General features: G+C 26.0%; 3 long non-coding RNA genes and 1 other non-coding gene across 7 annotated transcripts in view; 1 reads left to right on the forward strand and 3 right to left on the reverse strand.

Moving 5' to 3' along the window:
- The window catches only part of LOC142329661 (uncharacterized), a 145,038-nt gene that overhangs the window by 87,412 nt on the left and 36,573 nt on the right, over positions 1-21,053 (reverse strand). The window lies entirely within an intron of this gene.
- Positions 1,640-4,725, forward strand: LOC142329815 (uncharacterized). The gene is made up of 2 exons (XR_012757595.1): positions 1,640-2,507; positions 4,562-4,725. It is a non-coding gene; the product is annotated as an uncharacterized LOC142329815 (long non-coding RNA).
- On the reverse strand, positions 5,290-5,362 carry TRNAV-UAC (transfer RNA valine (anticodon UAC)). The gene has a single exon. It is a non-coding gene; the product is annotated as a tRNA-Val (tRNA).
- Positions 13,661-15,495, reverse strand: LOC142329968 (uncharacterized). Its single transcript, XR_012757646.1, has 2 exons — positions 14,372-15,495; positions 13,661-13,829 (listed from the first exon to the last, which is right to left on the reverse strand). It is a non-coding gene; the product is annotated as an uncharacterized LOC142329968 (long non-coding RNA).

Below are 21,053 nucleotides of genomic sequence, written 5' to 3' on the forward strand. Positions count from 1 at the left end.
TTTCTCATCGTTTTACGTAATACCGTTATTAAAAATTAAAAGTAGTGCAATTTTTTAATTTCATCTCCCAGTGTAGCGCACCCATTTACATAAAACAAATTAAGATAGCCGATGTTAGTTTCAGACCGAAGATCGGCTTCTATTCAAAAGTTAGTTTAATTAGTTACATCAGTGAAGGTACAGAATAGAACAAACAAACTATATAACTGTTAAATACATTTCCATTTCTTCTATGGACGTAAACGTGTAAAAATAATCGTTTGTGAAAAAAATAACATAAAGAAACCTTCTTTTTAATCAAAATAAGAAAAGGAATGTATAAATAAATGATTTAAAAAAACTGCTGCGTAGTATAAGGTAAGACTCTCTAGAATGAAGACATATATATTAATTTTCTTCACACCAAGATTTTCAGTTAATTTTCATTGATATTTTTATAAGAAAATACTTTAGACTAGCTGGTGGTGGCTCCGTCCCTTGGATCTCCGGGGTTTTCAGAGATCACCGGGCCTAGCACAGGGTCAGAGAGCTTTATTAGCTCATCATTCTCGTCTGGCAGATGGCTACGCCCCTTTTATCTCCGTATTCGTTAACCTGTAGTTGCGAGAATAATACTGAAAAATCACAATTATGGTATTCAGGCTTTAGAGAAACAAAAAAAAGAAATTAAATTACAAAACGAAGAATATTAGTAACTCTGGTAACTATAGTACACTTGTAAAAAGACAAGCAAAACTCCACGACCTACTTCAGTTGCCATGGTGACAGAAATATAATAATGAACTAATAGGATTAATTATTTTTTCTTTAATGAATATCTTTCATTCACAACTTCACCCCGAGAGGGCTAGGTCTCGATATATGGTTTAAAACCTTCCCACTAAACATACAGACAAACTTTGGCTTAAAACAGACAAATGTTCACGTTTACATGTAAGATTTTAGATTGGTATTCGGCTCTACATAAGCATTACTTAATCAATGACATAAAAACAAATTAAAAATACCATCAAATCGTCTACATCTAAAAAATATGTCTCATTAAAACACTCTTCCGCATCACTGAAAGACATAAAAAAAGAAGTTTATAAATCTTAAAACATATAAAATCGTATACAGTTTTCCGAAAGAAAACGGAATTTTGATTAATTTAACTTGTTTTTAATATTTTAATACTTTTTTAATTTTGTTTAGTATTGTCCAACTTGTAGCATCATAAAGAACTACGATTACCATATTTTATTATTAAAATTAATTTTAAACCAATGTAAATAAAAAACAAAAATTAACTACTATTATTGATTATAAACATTTTATCTATTGAAAACCATTATATTAATTTCATCATTCGAAAAAAATAAAAATTAATACCCAATTATAATATTAATTAAAACAAAAACAAAAAAAACATAATAATGTGTAATAATATATACAAATTTTGATTATTTATCAACGACGCAGCATATTTTTGAAACTTTACAACGTATCACACTATAAGGTCACATGATTATAACACGCTATTAAGGTCACACGATCTGATTTGTCAGTTTAATATGATACGACATGAATATTTGATATATAAGCTCAGTTTTTGAATAAAATTATTATACTGACATTTTTTGGTAAGTAATCCAAACATTTAATAATTATGACTAAATAAAATTATTTTTATTTTTTTAATAAAAATTATTTTTAACAAGTTAATTTTTTAATGCTTTACATTAATATTTGAATTTATATAATTAAAGTTATTTAAATATCCATAGTATTCTTTTATTAAATTTAATCTTTATATATAAATTTACGAAAGACTGTTTTGATTTAATAATAATTTTTAAATAAATTTATAAATATACTCTATATTTTCTTAAATTTTTTGTTAAGAAATGAATTATAGTAAATTATATAGTAAATTTGTTAAGTTATTTTTTTTTTATTTTGGCAATTTTTTTTCAGTTCTAAAATATGATGATTAAATAATATATATTAGTATCCAATCTTTACAATATTTACTTGAAATAAATATTAATATGAGCCAAATAAATTTGTTTGAAGTTGATAAATTTGAATTATATTAGACGATATTATTTTTAGTTAAAAAATTTCTAATTTTGTCATGAGTTTCTAGTTATGAAACTGTGATTTTTGTTTAAAAAAAAATAATATTTATTCTCAAAAAAAAAACCACAATTCTTTTATTAATGTATACCACAGAATTATTTTTGCTTTACACCTTTTAAGATTTTTTCCTTTACATTTTTAGTAAATTACCCAACGATCTATTCGATTTTTCGATTAAATTATTCAAATTATTTTTTTATATTAACAAAAAATTATATTTTTCTAAATTATCTAAAAAATTATTTCGTTTTCTAAATTTTTTCTTTTAATAAAATTTGATGTGTACTCTTTTTAAGGTTAAGCTTGAAGTAGCAACTACAAACTCAAAACTCAACAATGGGCAAGGAAAGGAATTGCATCAACATCGCCGTTGTCGGCTCACTCTGGTAAGTTTTTCTTTTTATTAGATAAATTCATTTTATATTTAAATTATTTATCTTTTTACAAATAAGAATTTATTAAAAAATATAATCATGTGATTCGATAAGGTATTAATAATGTGCCAAAACCTATATTAATATATAACTCTTAAATAATCAAATCTATTTAAATTATCTACGCGGTTCAAAATTTCGATGGATAACTAACATGATTAAAAAGTATTACAATAAAATCTTCAAAAAAAAAAAATATTCTTTGTGTAATACAATTTACAAGGAAAATTTTTAATCATGTACGTATGAAAATGTTTGACGTAATACGGGTAAAAAATTACCGAAAATACTGGTATTTTGCTTTGTACAAAACCAGGGAAAGGTCAGAAACATCTATCGGCAGTTTTTAATATATATTATAAATTAAATCAAATTAATATGCTTTATATATTCCAGTTTCAAATTTAATAATGTAATCTTATCAAAACATACAATAATTCTCTTTTTTCAAATTTCTACTTTTTTCTTTCTTGTACGAAGTAAAGGAAGTATTGTGATCGCGAAAAGTTACGATTTTCAGTTTCTACGGAAATATCCATTTTGATCATCCCTGAATCTTCACTAGTATTGGCCTGACGTCTGTAAGTAAGTATGTATCTCGCATAACACAAAAACGATTAGCCGTACGATGTTGAAATTTTGGATTTAGGACTGTTGTAACATCTAGTTGTGCACTTCTTCTTTTAATTGCAATCGACTGGACCAAACGTGTCCAAAAAAGCCCAAAATCCAAAAAATATAGATTTTGGCCTTTTTCTTAACTTCAGTAATAACCCTCATTAACAGCTTTTCAACGATATATCATAAGTGGTAATAATTTGCATTGGTTACAGAGTTACCGCCAAATTAAATTATAATTAATGAAATAATTGGATCTTAGAAGCGGGAAACAAATCGGTTCGAATCAGACTTCATACCTTTTTTCTTTTAACTTTATTTTTCATTTATATACATGACTTATTAATAATATTAACAAATGATTTTAAAAAAAGTTTTATAATAAATACTAATTAAATAATAAAAAAAAATAAATTAAAATATGAAAAAATATTAGAAGTTTTTAATGAAATAAAATTTTATGTAGTTTTCATTTAAAAAAAACTTTAATGTCGACAATACATGACTTCCTTGTACGCCTATTAAATTACATATTCACTTTTTTTTTTAAATGTAAAGTACGTAAAATTTTATTTCATTAAAAAATTCTGATATTTTTTTATATTTTCTTTTTTTTATTATTGAATTATTATTCGTGGTAAATTTTGTTTTACAATGGGAGATTACTAATTATTATTAATAATCAATATATTTAAATTAAAAAAAAACTGTTAAAAAAGGAGATAAGGTCTGATTCGAACCGATGTGCCTTCCCTAAGATCCAAATATTTCATTAATTAAAATTTTATTTGGCTTTATCTCTGGAACCAATGAGAAAATAAGTACCACTTACTACATATATAGTCATATGAAATATCGTTGAAAACCTCTCATTGGGGGCTTATTACTGCAGTTAAGTAAAAGTTCAAAATACTATTTTTTTTGCATTTTGGGCTTTTTTGATACTTTTAGTTCAGTCGATTGCAATCAAAAGAGGAGGTACACAACTAGATCTTACTATATTCCGAAATCCAAAATTTCAACATCCTACAGCTAATCGTTTATTACTTATGCAAGATACGTATATACATACGTACGTACAGACGTCACGCCGAAACTTGTCAAAATGGATGCAGAGATGGTCAAAATGGATATTTCGTTGAAATATGGAAACCGAAATTTTTCGCGATCACAGTATTTCTTTTAGTTCATTCAAGAAAGTAAAAAGGTGTATATGTAATTTAATAGGCGTACACATAAACAGAATTTTTTAATATATTTAAACAGTTATTAATAATATATTTATAATATATAATAAAGACCGAAAAATAGTTATTTCTTAGTACATATATTTACAAGATTATTAATACAAATTTAAAACTATATTTATTCTTTTTTTTTTGTTACAGATTTATCTGGCTTGAAATTATGGATCGTTAAAAAAATTGATTTTGGACACGGAATGATTGGCTTCAACGATTAAAAAATACAAAAAAAAATTTAACATCACATGTAAATTTATTATTATTAGTTTTGCAATAAATTTCAAAATTTCGCAGGTTTTCATTTAAAACAGTGTTCTTTCTTTTTATATTAACTACCTTATAAAGATATTCTTCAAATTTAATATAATAACCTGACAAAAATAAATGTATTATAATACATGAAAGGAAAATACACGTAATAAATGCAATAGGGAGGTGTAAAAAAAAATACATCCATCCATTTGAAACGTAAACAATATACATAAAGGTATTGTTCATGTGACAAATCTAATCAGTCGATTTCTGTTTCAATGTCTGTTTATACTAATTGTATAGTATTTGCACTACAAATAAGAATACATGAAAACAAGTGTATAACTGCATAAGTTAACAATTCTGAACATCTTTAATAATGATAAAAATGAAGGCTGTTCATGAATGTTATAATCTGATGCTACCATATAAACTCTTCTTTACCGTTGGATAAGTTAAAAGGTAGTACGCTGAATACAAATGCATCTACGAACGGATAATTATACAATAATGTTAGTTTAATTAACTTAATAACAATTCTTTAAAGAAATTATTTGTAAATTCATGAATATGGTTATTGTGCGATAATAAATATCAAAATAAAATATTTAATAAAAAAGTGATTCCGGCCAGGATCGAACTGGCGACCTTCTGCGTGTAAAGCAGATGTGATAACCACTACACCACGGAACCCACGCCTAAGAATAAACGTCTAGGTAGTATGTGGACTATAAACAAGAAAGCGAACTAGTACAATTAGAAACTTTCACAAGACGTCATAGCAGTCATCCCCACCACCGTTACACCATCAGCACTGAATTTAAGAGAACGGTTATCTTTAATATCTACTTACAGGATTTCACATTTATACACATTCACGTGTGCTGCAGTCGACATACTAGAAAGTCTGTAGTGCACGGAAACCGATAAATAAAAATCTGATGTGGACACCACATGACTTCCTTGTACGTCTATTAAATTACATGAACAAATTTTTTTTTAAATGGAAAGTGCATGAAATTTTATTTCATTAATAATTTTTTTTTCATATTTATTTTTATTGTTATTGTTGAATTATTATTTATTATAAAAATCTTTTTACAATCAGAGGTTAATAATTATTAATAATCAATATAATTAAATTAAAAAGAAAGTTGAAAAAAAGAAAGGGAAACGAAGTCGGATTCGAACCGATATGCCTTCCCCTTGTAAGATCCAAATATTTCATTAATTAAAATTTTATTTGGCTATAGCTCTGGAACCAATGAAACTAAGTATGACATGATATATCGTTGAAATGCTTTCAATGAGGACTTATTACTTTACTTAAGAAAAAGTCCAAATCCAAATTTTTGGGGATTTGGGCTTTTTTGTAAATTTTTGGTTAAGTCGATTGTAATCAAAAGGGGAGTTACACAAATAGATGTTATAACAGTCCTAAATCCAAAATTTCAACATTCTACGGCTAATAGTTTTTAAGTCATGCGAGAAACATACGTACGTACAGACGTCACGCCGTAACTAGTCAAAATGGATTCAGGAAAGGTCAAATTGGATAATTTCGTTGAAATCTGAAAACCGAAATTTTTCGCGATTACAATAATTCCTTGTACGAACAAGTAAAAATACACAGAGAACGAATAAAAGAACACTGCGTAGTCATGTAAAACTGTGTAGTGGTAATTTTAGATATAGCCTACTGTATATTAAAACTCAAATTCAAACTGAGTTTAAAATTATTTTTGCTAAGCGTGAATACCCGGCTTCATCCAGACGGTAATCTTTTTCTACACGTATCTGTTCATAGAAGAATTTTTATAGAATAGAAATCGGGATATATTCCACTATAGGACTGCACTGCTTAAACGTTTCTCTATAGAAGTCAGATATTAAAATAACTACAATAAAAATTGGATAATATTAATAAGACGAGTTTAAGGAGCGAAAAGTGCAAAGGTTATGTTGGTAAAATAGTTAGGTTACGTTGATCTTTATCAACCTATGTTCGCTTCGCTCGCAAACTTAGTCTAATTAAGGTTAAATATACAAATTATATACGGTTTATTATTTTTACTAAAATTGGTTTACAATTATAACTTGGCCATTTTATTTTTAGTAAAGATTAAGCCGTGCAATGCTCTAATGGAAAAGGTCCAAAAATCGTTAAGAACAATTACATGAAATTCTATATAATTATATATGCAACAAGGATCTTAATTTTATTTTATTTCAATAAGGATTTTTTTTATTTTAAAGATCCTTGTTGCATATATAATTATATAGAATTTCATGTAATTGTTTTTAACAATTTTTGGACCTTTTCCATCACAGGATTGCACGGCTTAATCTTTTCTAATAATAAAATAACCAAGTTAAAAAAAAACAAAAAAAAAACAGCATTTCCAATAAAACATTTTTAGTTTTACTTCAAGTAAAAGTAGTCCTCAAATAAATCCTACGTAAGGTTGTTCCGATTAAAAAGTAATACATTCAACTTAAAATACAGAATTATAATACTTAAACTATTTATAGTATAAATAAGTTTGTTTAATTTTGTATTATTTCAGAGCAATACCACGTTTTACCTTACATTATTTTTTTCAACTATCTTAGATGTTATTTTCGAGTAATTTAAGTATAAAAAATAATAATCCGTTTATGAATCTTTCACTTACGTATTAAAATATTAGTGCCCACATATACAATTCTAAAATATTTAATCAAAAATTAATCGTAATTTTTTGGCCATATTCAGTATATGAACTGTATTTTTACTTCCTTGTATGAAGTAAAGGAACCATTGTGATAGCAAATTTCGGTTTTCAGATTTCAACGGAAATACTCATTTTGATCATCCCTGAATTGATTTTGACTAGTTCGACGAACGTCTGTACGTTTTTACTTATGTATCTCGCGTAAATCAAATTATGATTAGCTATACAATGTTAAGATTTTGGATTTAGGACTGGTGTAACATCAAGTTGTGAACCTCCCTTTTTGACTGCAATCGACTGAACCAAAAGTATCTAAAGAAGCCCAAAATACAAAAAATGTTAGATTTTGGAATTTTTCTTAACTGCAATAATAAGCCATCATTGACAGCTTTTTAACGATATATCATAAGTGGTTTATTTTCATTCGTTCCAGAGTTATAGCCAAATAATATAATGAAATATTTGGATCTTACAGGAGGCACTTCTTTTTAATTTAAATATATTGATTTATTAATAATTATTGTCCTCTGATTGTAAAAAAGTTTGACAATAAATAATAATTCAATCAAAAAAATTATCAGAAGTTATTAAGGAAATAAAATTTTATGTACTTTTCATTTTTTTAAATGTGTATATGTAATTTAGGCATACAAGAAAGCCGTAGTTTCCACATCAGATGTTTTAATTAAACAGTGAGAAATTTAATTTATTTACAAAAACAAGAGATATAAAATTATGGTGTACTCAGAATGAAAACTAATATTTTAATTTGTCATGGAAATTACTGATATAAAAAAAATGTAACACACCTGGGAGGGGGAAAGTATATATATATATATATATATATATATGTATGTATAAGTATAAACCACAGAAATAGCCAAAATTGGAAAAAATAATTCAAATTTATAAAAATGTATCGGTATGTACACATGCTTTAAGAGAAAGGAGGCCTTAACCAATAAGCATCATGGCCTGGGATTGGACTTAATGTACTGGTATATTACAAGCTCTGAGTAATTAGTAGTGATAGCCTTCTGTTTTGTATACTTAATAAATTTTAAAACTAAACAAATGGCATACATACATTATACATGCTATTAATAAAATTTTGAATATTTTTTTAGAAAATTGTTTACCTCCAATAGACCATAACTACTCACAGATTGATTTTCCTTAACCAGAAGTACCCAGGTGGGTGAACAGATAAGAGTTTACCTGACCAAACTATGTAAACACTGAGAACAAGGAAAAGAAGGATAAAAAGAATTGAGAAAGAATCTTTTTAACATTTCTTTCACACATCTATTTTGCAAGTAATTGCTCCAAAGATTCAGTTATATTTATTCAAAACTTAAGTAGCACATCACCAATCGTTCTTGAATTGAATTAACTAAAATAAATATTACAATAAACTGAATTATGTATACTTCAAATTGTAAGGAGCTAACAGAATACATATGGGTATATGGATGTCTTAATAGCCAACAGTGACCTAATAATGGTCAAATTATATAAACATTAATATTATAGTAAACACTTTATATTAGGAATAAGAAAGTTTATCATATTTCGATGGACTATATATGATTATGTAACTTAATTATTTAATAAAGTAAAAACAAATAACAAAATGTGTTTGTGATCGAATGTTAAACAAATCAAAACAATGCTAAAATCTTTGTATTTTCAAGAAAAGAATTAATTTTTCTATAATTAATGGTATATTTAACGTAAATTATATGATTCCAGTTTTTATTTAAATGAAAGAAATTAAAGTGAAAAAAAACTTTTACATCCCAAAATCCAAAGAATTTTTTTTTCCTTTGAATCTGTTATATTTCTTTCAAAATTATAAAACTATTAAATTTTATATTTAATTCTACAGCATCTTTTAAATCAATTCCATTATTACTTCTTTTTAAAACTTATTTTATAAATAATTAGAATACATGTGTAAATATAATTACATCAATTGCTTAAAAAATGTTTCGTAATTAAAAGATATTGTTGGAATCCTTCTGGTACAAGATACGGATGGTAAAGTATATATATATATATTTTTGCAAGAACTGGTTTTGTATTTCAGTATACGGCTAATACTTTTTATAAAGATCATTACATCATTAGAACCTTCCTTTTAAACATGTTTGATTTAATTGATATTATTATATGTTTAAAATTTTAAAATTATAGAGATAAGTCACTCATATTAAATGAATTAGTTAAGTTTATATTTATATTTACACATTTAACAGTAAATGAAATTATTGGTTTTGGTGTTAAAGTTTAAAATCTCAGTTACTGAACAGATTGGGGATGGCTTGTTGGATCGACTACTGGATTTTTGTTATCTATGACGTATTGCTGTACAATTTCCCCTCAATTGTGTTAGTGTTAATTCAAACACCTTTTCTAACAGGATTATACATCTATATCTTCACTATATCAAAATTTTTACAAGATACACAATAATACATTTCAAATATAGTTTTTTTGCCTAAAATTTTATTTACAATTGTTTTCACTATTCCCCTCACAGAAATACAAAAGTCATATTAAAGTACATGTAAGAAAAGAACTTACACTGATTAAGTCCAAAGAAAAGCACTAAGTATAACAATTTTTGCATTGCGAAATACGCAATTTGTTTAATTTGAGTAACAATTTTCTGCATAGCACAAAAAAGGTAAAAATAATATAACAATGTCAAAAAAACAGTACTACAAATAGTTCAATAACTGTTAAAACATTTATTGTAGGTATTTGAGATGCCGTGAAAAGTTTTTATATAGCACTTCTTTTGTTACGTCTGAATACAAAATCGAAGACCTGGTTGAAGGGTAGTGGGGCCTAGCCAACCCTTGAATTTTTAATTTTGCAAAATTTTATTTGCAAAAAAATGCTTAAGTACCTTTCAAATTTTAGTACCTTCAAATTTAGTATTTATGAAATAAATAAAAAAGCCAATTATTTAGTCAGGTTTAAAAAATATATCTGAGGCATGCTGAGGTTTAGACAGAATAATATTTATACCCAGAAAAAATATTTTTAAAAGAACAGACCATTTTAATTGGACTTTTTTCCTGCCAAGTGATTGGGAATGTTATACGTGAGTGCGAGTAAGTAATGCTATGTGTAGGTTATATCTTTTACATTTATATGTATAGAGTTATTTGAAAAGTTACCACATTTATTATTCAACAGCTATCAGTCCCATCGTAATTCTGTTTGCAGGTATGTATACGATTCTCAGGGGGAATCTTTTTAAAATTGTTTTCAAAGGGGTGGAACCTACCTTCTCCACTACACCTAACCCCAACTCAAAAATCTTAAATGGCAATGGTAACAATTACATTAATTGGCAACCCAAAATTTTTGGGAAAAAACTTTAATTTTTAATTTTGGTGAAAAAGTTAAAATCTGCCCACCCCTTCACTTGGTACATAAAAACCGTTTGGGGTAGTACTTTTTTAAATTTCAGTCCAACAATAACTATAAAATTACGTAACATTACTTCTTAAACCATTTGAAATAATCATAATCTGTGGATTAAAACTGAATATTTTTTTAAATTAGCAACACAAAATTTTGCCCTTACATGTTATCTAAATTTTCAAGGGTTGAAAACTCTTTTTTAAATGCTGTAGCTTATGAGAACTCATTAGAAGGCCCTTTGAATGACAAGTAATTCGGTACAAATAAAATAAAAATCGGTTCACTGGTATTGAAGTTATGATCAAAAATGTGTTGTTTTTTTAGGTTATGTTGGGACACAGTGTACAGAAATTCCATCCTGGTGTAATACATTGGTTGTGGTAATAGCATACAATAAGTAATTACCGGATAAATAAAATATTAATAAATTACACTTCCTTTATTTACTTTTAAATTTACATTGAATTAGTTATCACATTAAATCAGAATAGTTTCATACTTTAATTAAATACACATTTTTAAAAATGTGTTAATCACACTGTCTAGCTAGAACAGGTATAGAATTAGAAATGTTTATTTAACATTTTAAAGGAAAGTGAAAAGTTAAGTAATTAATCGCTTAATAACACTTAGCTCACAGCTGGTTCATTGTTAAGAAATAAGAAAATGACAGGATATGTTTACATTTATCAAGAGTATGAAGAAAACACATGTATATGAACACACAGTGCTACTGACCTAAAGCATTAAGACTGAAATCGTCCATTCTTTTTAAAAATATGGGTTTTAGGTTTCTCCAGCATTGAAAAAACGTACCAGTAAAGGCAGAATTATAATATCAGTTAAACATACAAAAAAAGCAATAATAAGGTACCTACTTCTTTGCTGATAACACATTGAAAAATTTATTTTTCAACACTAACCTTCAGCCAGGTCTTCGATTTTGTATTCAGTCATCATAAAACAAGTGTTATACAAATTTTCACGATGCCTTAAATACCAACCCTAAAATGTTTAATAACTCTCCTACTAAAATAACATACGAAAACAGAAATAAGAGATGAAATGAGGAAACAGTAAAACCAACTAGTTCCAAACAGTAATCAACTAGTTCCCCAAAAAAATATTGAGATGATAGACAATACTAAAGGAATGAAGTTCCACTCCAAGTATCACAAAGATTCTCTCAGGGCCAACACATGGAATCGTTTCAGCCATCTAACATTCTTGCTAGTGTCTAGAAGTTTCACAGCCATATAGTTCATAGGTCTAGTTCATAGCCCTTAGTTTGTATTTTGAAATGAATCTTTGGATTTCTTCACGAACGTAAACCCCAGAGAGTCCTGGGTATCATAAACAATGTTGCTTCCGTTGAATGTACATATAAAACCGAATGATTAAATTGAAATAAAATACATTATTCCTTTAATCTAATCATCAATATTCAAATTATTTGTTCATAGATCTTATTTTCATTGCTGTTTTTTTATTACGTTTGAATTCATAAAAGTAAGGTACTTAAATCATTTTCTAGCGATGTTTAATATTTATATGTAGTCAACCCTAGGAAATATGTTATTACACTAATGTAATAAGTGTAATTTTTCCTTTTAATTATTATATTTAAACAAAAATGATAATGTTCAGTTTAATGAAGAATTTAATCAAATATACAGCGACTAAAAATGGTCGTAATAATATAAAAATAATTATAAATAACAAAGTAATTAAATCTAATTCAGATGTGTTGAACTTTTTATTTTTTCATTCACAAACCACATAAATACTGAATAAATTATTTCTAAACAATAACCTATAACCGTTCTGTATTGATTTCTTAAAAAATAGCATTGAAAAGATAAAATGTTATAATTTCACCAACATTAACAAGACCAATTTCGATTTGTTATTAATAGTATTATGAAAGATTTTTTAAATAAATTTAAACTTTGCAATTTAGCAAAAAAAAAAATTGTTACTTCCGTACTGTAGTAGTTGTATCAATAATTATTATCAATAAATTTCCAAAATAGAGGAATGACTCGCTCAAGATTAAATCTTGAGCGAGTCATTCTTCCCTATTTTTCATTTTATATTTTCAAAATTACATAATGTATTTTTCATAGCTCTTTCTAGCGTATTCGTTTAAAACATAGACTAAAGGTCAAGTTATTTATTTCTTATGAGCACATAAAGTTATGAATAGATTTTATATCATTTTCAAGGCTTATTAAGATTTTATCCGTTAATTAGCGTCATTTAATTGTTCTGATTGAAAAACAGCTTTATGAATTTGGATTATCACTGAAATTAAGAAAATATTATATAGATTTTATACAAAATATGTATAAATTTATTCCCAAAACCGAAAGCTGTATCCATTACAAAGGTAATGAACTATGAGAAAAAGGTATTTATATGAGAATGCTATAATTTTTCTTAACCAACGGTAAACTAGAGGTTATATAACAGCATTCGATTATTTTTGAATACCTTTCATTTCCCCAATTATTAAAGATGTTCAGAAATGTTGACTTCCTGCTTGTATATTCATATATCTGTATTTATAACGGTTGCCCGTCAATTATGTATATATTCAATTTGAGCCAATTTCAAAGAGAAATCCGATGATTAGATTTATCACATAAACAATACCCATGTGTGTGTTGTTTATATGACAAAATTATGAATGTGTGTTGTTTTACACATTTCCTGTCGTATTTATTATGTGTATTGTTTTGTCATGTATTGTAATACTGTTTATATGTGCCTGTATTAATTATATTAAAATTTAAGGATATTTCTATAAGGAATTTAATAATTAAAATAAAAAACGGCGTTTTAAATGAAAACCTGTGAAATTTTGAAATTTATTGCCAAATTAATAACGGTGAATTTACATTTGATATGATAATTTTTTTTTTTTTTGTATTTTTTAATCGTTGAAGCCAGTCATTCCATGTCCAAAAATCATTTTTTAACGATCCATAATTTCAAGCCAGATAAATCTGTCACAAAAAAAAAAAAGAATAAATATAGTTTTAAATTTATATTATTAATTTTGCAAACAAATGTCAGCAATAAACTATCTTATGTAACTATCATATTACTTATTTTTAATTTAAATTTATTATAAATAACTGGTAAAAATTATTAAAAAGTAGAAACTTTAAAAAAAAATGCAATGTATATATATTGTTACAAGATTAGTTGAATAGTACATTGTGTTATTAAAAATATTTTCTGTTTTACCTTAAAGCTATATAAACCTTAATTATTTTATTATCATTCAAAAACCACATTTGTGAATATTCTATTTAAATGCTTTTCTAATGATGTTAGTTACTCATCGAAATCTATAAACGATTAGATAAATTAAATAAATTTGAGTATTTAATGATTTTACAGAAATATATAGTTTTTAATATCATCTCTAATCATAAGATTATATTATATTAAATTCCTACTTGTAAAATAATAAATCTATTCAAATTATAAAGCAATATTTTATGTCATTACTTTTATTTAACAAATAAAACGAAAAAGTTACCAGAGTGAGCCGACAACGGCGATGTTGATGCAGTTCCTTTCCTTGCCCATTGTTGAGTTTTGAGTTTGTTGTTGCTACTTCAATCGTAACCTAAAGATTACAACACATCAAACAATATTAAAAAAATTAAGAAAAGTTATCGTTTGGTTAGTTTTAGAAAAAAAATCGAATATTATTTATTTATTTTTGTGTTATAAATATCATAAATATAAATAAAATTTTTGTTTTAAATCATTACGTAAATATATATATATCCCATCAGATAATGAAGATATCGAGAAGACCCGCAAGTGATACGGCAGCCTGTGAGTTTTGCCATAAGGCAGGTATACGGGCTGCTGTACAAAAGGGGGAGGTGTTTTCGTGGGTTCCCGCACTATGCGGGAAACTCCATCATACCCCCAGCAGCGCGAGCTGCTGGGCATCTTGTTGCAAATTTTGCCTCCTCCTGCCGGAAAAAAAAAGAAAAAAGAAGATAATGCTATCAAAAAGCATTAAAGAGTACGCTATTCAACAGATTAAAAGTAGGAATTTTTTTTAATTTTTTCTGGTAAGGTCTAGAAAACCGTAGGAAAATAGATGAAAAGTTTTATCACCAAATAAAAAAATTAGAAAAAAATTCTTTAAAAAAAAAATATATATATAATATTTTTATTTTAAAAAAAAATTGTTGTTCATTATGATCAGTTAATATTTTTTTTTTTTTTTTTTTTAGCAAACATGAAAAATCAAAATATTTAAAGTATTAGAAATTTTAATTCATAAAATATCGGAAACAAATCTCAACTTTACCTGATATCTCTATAAAGTAATAAATAAGTTTATATAAGTCATCTTTTACTAGTATCTTTTCGAGAAAAATGTTGAATAATTAACATATAATTTAGTTATGATATTTTAGAATATAAAAAAAAATCATAATTTCAGGACGCATTAAAAATATTTTTAACGCGTTTAAAAAAAAAATTATTTATTTTTAAAAATTCTCAGTTAATATAGTTTATATTTATAAATTTGTTTTACAAAAATATTTTTATTTAAAACCTATTTTATTAAATTAAATTATATTAAACAAATTAATATTTATTAATATTTGTTTAATTATATTAAACAAATTAATAATAGATAAATTAATTTTTTTTATTCAAAAATAAAGATTTTGAATCTTTTTATAAAGATCCAAAAAAATGGATCTTTATAAAAATTTTAACAAATAATTTCAATTAATAATATAAGATATAAAAAATTTAACTTATTTATTTAATACTAAATTTTGTAAATTAAAAAACAAACGGCTTAAGTATTATTAGAAACAAATTATATTATAAATTAATAATTTAATTATAATTAAATTGTTTAGTCTACTTACCAAAAAATTCAATATAATTATTTTATTCAGAAATTGAGTTTATATATTAAATATCCAAGACGCACCATATTAAACCGACAAATCAGAACAGTTGTTTACGATCATGTGACCCTATAGTGTGATGTGTTACAAAGATGGAAATATGTGTTGTAAAACTGATAAATAATTAACAATTCAAATCTAGTATACATTATTATAGATATTTTTTTTTTAATTAATATTTGTAGCTCCGTATTAATTTTTATTTTTTTCAAATTATGCAACTGAAATAATGGATTTGAACATATAAAAATGTTTATAATAAATAATTTTGTAGTTAATTTTGGTTTTTTATTTCAAAATTAAAAAAAATAATAATACAATATTGGTAAGCATATTTCTATAAATATTAATACGTAGTAACAAAGAAGTATCTGCCATATATTTATGTACTGTTTCACCTAACATTAATTAATATTTAACAAAAGGAAATGATCAGTAAATTGGTGAAAAAGTGGCCCCAACCAGGTACTTTGTATTTTTCGAAATTTTTATTTCACTGAAATAAAAAAAATTTACAATTTATCTATTGCTTTTGTACAATCTATGTTTGTACAACATTTTTTCGCGGGCGCGCGCGCGCGAGCACACACACACACATATATATATTTATTTAATTTCTTAACTTAAAAATGTAATGTAACTTTTGTGGTAAATTAACCACTGCCGAGAGACAAAAGTATGAAGTATAGCCGGTTTAAAATTAAATATTTCAAACGAATGATATATGATTTTGCTAAAATTTCTATGTTGTTAATTACAATATCTAGTTTAATTAAAGAATTCTTAAAGGTTCTTATATTTTTCTTTCGTTATCATTTAAAAACAATATGACGGACAGATTGAGAGTTTACATAAATTTAAATAAATAAAACCTTTAAACAAAAAAGCATTTTGAATTAGTTTTTGGAACCATCAAACAATATGTGAATAAAATCAATAATATCAATTACTTAGCGGAATTGATTTTAATTACGTAAGTGTATTAATAAACTCGCTAAAAACAATCCCTCCTCTGTGTACTTATGAAATTAGTGATTAAAAAACCTTTTATTTAACAGCTTATATTTCAAATAGTGAAAAAATTTAAATAAATTAAATAATTATCAAAGTTCAAACTTATATTAATATTTCAATAACCAGAAGTTTGAGTATGAATGCTGGGTATGGAAAAACTAAAGAAAAATTTGGTTCCTTTTAATTAATATATTTGTTCATTGATTTATGAATCATTCAATATTAAACATATCGGTTATTGGGTTACACAAGTTGTATTGACAACATTTAATTTTTAAAGAAAAAATTAAATAAAGAACAAAACATTCTGAGTCTATTACTTTTCTTTTTTCTGTTTAGCCTCCGGAACTACGTCAGGATTATTTCAAAGGATAAATGAGGATAATATATATGATTATAAATGAAGTGTAGTGTTATACAGTCTCGGGTCGACCATTTCTGAGTTGTGTGGTTAATTACTTGATGAGGCTATTACTTAGAATTGGCTCTAGTAACACAATCGAAAAGAAAAATAAAAATATAATTGAAACAGAATACGTTGAAGTTGCTATTATTCTACCGAATTATATTCAGAAACGCGATAAAATTTTAACAGAAATCGATCAGTTAAATAAATTTCACAACGTTAAAACCTTCATAACGACTTGACCGATTAAATAACATAATCTTGTACAGTCACAAAAAGTTTTAATATTTTTTATTTTTTTACACTTTACCTAAATTTCCAATTTTTTTACTTTCTTGTACGAAGTAAAGGAAGTATTGTGTGCATTCCGAAAAATTTCGGTTTTTCAGATTTCAACGGAAATATCGATTTTGACCTTTCCTGAATCCACTTTGACTAGTTTCGACGTGACGTCTATACGTATTTGTGTATCTCGCATAATTCAAAAACGATTAGCTGTAGGATGTTGAAATTTTGGATTTAGGACTGTTGTAACATCTAGTTGTGCACCTCCCCTTTTGATTGCAATCGACTTGACCAAAAATGTCCAAAAAAGTTTAAAATCCAAAAAATTTGGATTTTTAATTTTTTCTTAGCGACAATAGCCCGATTGAGAGCTTTTCAACGATTTATCATAAGTGGTAGTTATTTTTATTGGTTCCAGAGTTATAACCAAATAATGTTTTAATTAATGAAATATTTGATTTTACAAAGGAAAGGCACATCGGTTCGAATTCGATTTCATTTCTTTTTTGTTTAACTTTTTTTTCTAATTAAATATATTGATTTATTAATAATTATTAACCTGTGATTGTAAAAAAAAGTTTACGATAAATAATAATTCAATAACAATAAAAAAATAATGAAAAAAATCAGAAGTTATTAGTGAATTAAAATTTTATATACTTTTAAAAATGTTTATATGTAATTTAATAGGCGTACAAGGAAGTTATGTGGTGTCCACATCACATTTGGTGATGCATCAGATTATTCTTGAGTATAATTGAATATTGCGTGTTAGAATTTTGTGATGAAGACACGTAAACAGTGTCCTATTCACACATGCAATATGGTTCAAAACGGTGTCCCAATTTGAATTCACTTGGTTCTCCAGTATAAATATAAATTTTTTATATTTATGCATTTGTTTCAGTCTACTTGATAATAAATATCGCTATAAGATTTAATAACTTTCTCCTGTTTCCTTTTTGTTTTCATTTTGTTAATGGTTACATCATAATAATTTAAAAGACATAATATTAGATAGATATAAGACTAACATTTATTTAAAGAGTAATAAAGGGACTTTTACTCTATCCTAATATTTCAAGTAGATTCTTGAATTAATAATTGTATAAATATTTGACGTTAATAAAATCTAATATTTTAGCAATTGTGTAACTGTCCACTTTATTAAATAATTGTAAGATTTATCTCACTTTCAAATGAAATAAATTTAAATGAAGCGCAGCAAAAATATGTATATGTAATTTAATATGCGTACAAGGAAGTCATGTGGTGTCCACATCAGATATTTTTATTTAGTATTTCAGATTTCTTTTCGGCAATTTGTTTTTCGTGTTCTCAGATCGACCGTTTTGTACCCGTAATATTGATACACGTTAAATAGTGGCTAAAATACAAGGGATTTTGGGAAGTCAAATTCAGAAAAAGTAGAGAACAGTTATCTATATTTAATTAACTTTTTTATATCTTTTTACGAAATGCTAGACTAAATTATTTCTTTCCAAACTCAGAAAAGCTTTTAAAAAATGTATCCAATACATATGACTGTTCAAAATGTGGCCCATTAAAATTTTGTTTCTACAAAAACATGAAACAGTTCAAATTTGTAAAAAATAATTCTGAATCTTGTTAACTCTTACGAATAACTTAAAATAATAATATTATATTTAGCATAACTGTCAAAATAACCAGTTTAGCATATTTAAGGTTATCATTAAACATTCAATGTTATATAAATCACAGGGAATTATATTAATCTATTGTTTATTTATCGCGTTAAAATTAAATAAATACCACATTATATAAATTTCAATACCGTGAACGAATTATGGAAACGAATTTTACATACAGACGTGACAATGGGAAACAAAGTTAAAGTAATCCGACCATATTCGTATATGCGCTAGTAATTCATGTACTTGCCCGTCGAAGTACAGATACTGTTGGTTACATTATTTTGCGTTAAAACAATATTGTAAGATTTTTCTTATAAAATACATCATTCCCGAATACATAAAAAGAATTAAAATCGAATTTGAAATTATCATATAAAAAATTTACCCAACGAACTACTCGATTGACTAAATAAAACAGTTCGATTTTTAACACAATTACTGCCTTTATTACGTCTGATAATAAGACAAATTTGTAAACGGTACCGAGGTAAAATTAGTAACGAATTCAGTGAACTAATTTTTTAAGGAATTCGTAATATTTTTTTTTTTTTTGCTCAATAACAATTATAATTACAATTGGCTCTCCTGCGGAGCCATAAGTAAGTTTCCTGACAAAAGCACGTAGAGACCTCCAAAATAAATAATACACAATAAATAGTTGCAAGCAAACTTAAATTCAAATATGAAATTTCAAGCTCAGTCAGGATTCACAAAACATTAATTTCAGCACCATATAATCCACAAAACAAATATTAATAATAAATAAAAAAGAAAAAGAAAGAGAAGTAACAAGAAATTAGATACGACACCACTAAACTTGACGGTGTTAGATTCCAAACTGTTACGCAGATCCGAAGTCGAATACATGGGGCTCGTTTCAACCGTCGGACGCCTCTGCTGTTATCGAGTAGATTCGTAATAAAACGTTAATCTAAAATCAACCACGGAAGGATTTCTCAACCTCCAGAAACATATTTTTCTAAGATTGGATAATAATAATAATAAATGCATTTTTGAAGTCTTCGTGTACAATTTCCTTTGGGTCTAAACTTTCATCATTAATTAAACAAAATATTATGAAGTTTCAAATAAATTTTAACAAAATCTGACATTAAAATAAACTCTTCCTCAAGACAAGATGTTTAGTCTGTTAAACCACATGATAACATTGAATGATTTATGATTTAGAGTTGAAATTGAGCATTGCATTCACTAAACTGCTTATTAACGAAATGTATAATAAAAAACATTGTAAATGGATGTGTAAAATTTATGCCGAAAGGATTCAATCAATTTCTGAAACTCTACAATCGCTTATAATATTGTTTATTACACATTCATTATAAAGTTCATTAGACATTCACTTATAAAGCAGTTTGGTGAATGGGATATGAAATTTAACTCTATATCGTATACAAATTTTTCTACAGTGGTAGATAATAGTTTAAAAATCGGGTAGTTCGACGTACTCAACGTTTTCAATTCAAAACTTCAATGACATGAGGATATAAATATGATAATGACTAGAAAGGAAAAATTTGTTAAAGAGTGTAGGCCAGGTGTTTTAATGATCACAGAATTGGATTGATCAGATTGGGAAGAATTTTTCAAATGTCTCATCTAATGTGCAGGCGTATTATCTTCTTTATGTAGTCTTTGGTCAATACGGTTTTGAAATAATATCGTTAATTTAATCCCAAATATTCAAAAATCCTTTAATTTTCAACATCGTACAATAAATTAATATATAAAAATTATTCCAATGCACCACTATTTCTAGCATATTTTATTAAAATTATTAAATCTTTTATTATTTGTTACAAATCAGGAATGATTGTTTGTACAAACGGTTTCGGGCCCTCAGCCCGAAAATTATCGTCAGGTAAATTA

The sequence above is a fragment of the Lycorma delicatula genome, chromosome 9, assembly GCF_047948215.1.
Source record: "Lycorma delicatula isolate Av1 chromosome 9, ASM4794821v1, whole genome shotgun sequence".
In the NCBI taxonomy this organism is placed as follows: domain Eukaryota; kingdom Metazoa; phylum Arthropoda; class Insecta; order Hemiptera; family Fulgoridae; genus Lycorma; species Lycorma delicatula.